The sequence below is a fragment of the Notothenia coriiceps genome, unplaced genomic scaffold (genome assembly GCF_000735185.1).
Source record: "Notothenia coriiceps isolate Sejong01 unplaced genomic scaffold, NC01 NC01_scaffold00037129, whole genome shotgun sequence".
NCBI lineage: Eukaryota > Metazoa > Chordata > Actinopteri > Perciformes > Nototheniidae > Notothenia > Notothenia coriiceps.
The window spans coordinates 6780-7077 of NW_011369830.1; positions in this window are offsets into that span (position 1 = coordinate 6780).

Consider the following 298-nt stretch of genomic DNA (forward strand, 5'->3'; position numbering starts at 1 on the left):
TACCAAACAACACCCCTGTGCCAACATAAAAAAATACAAAACCAACTAACCCGTAACCAAATAAAAACTTACGTTAATACTCCACATATAACATAAATAATAACCCTTTGCACTATTGGACTTACTAAAAACCAATAACATAAACGCCCGATGTACTCCTGCCCCCGTAAGACCCCATCAATCAGACCCTACGATTACCCTCCCCACGCTCCCACCACCCCTCACCCCACAAGGAAAACCAAATCTAGCATCGTCATCAATTACTGGCAAAAAGCCCCACGCACAAACAACTCTCCCT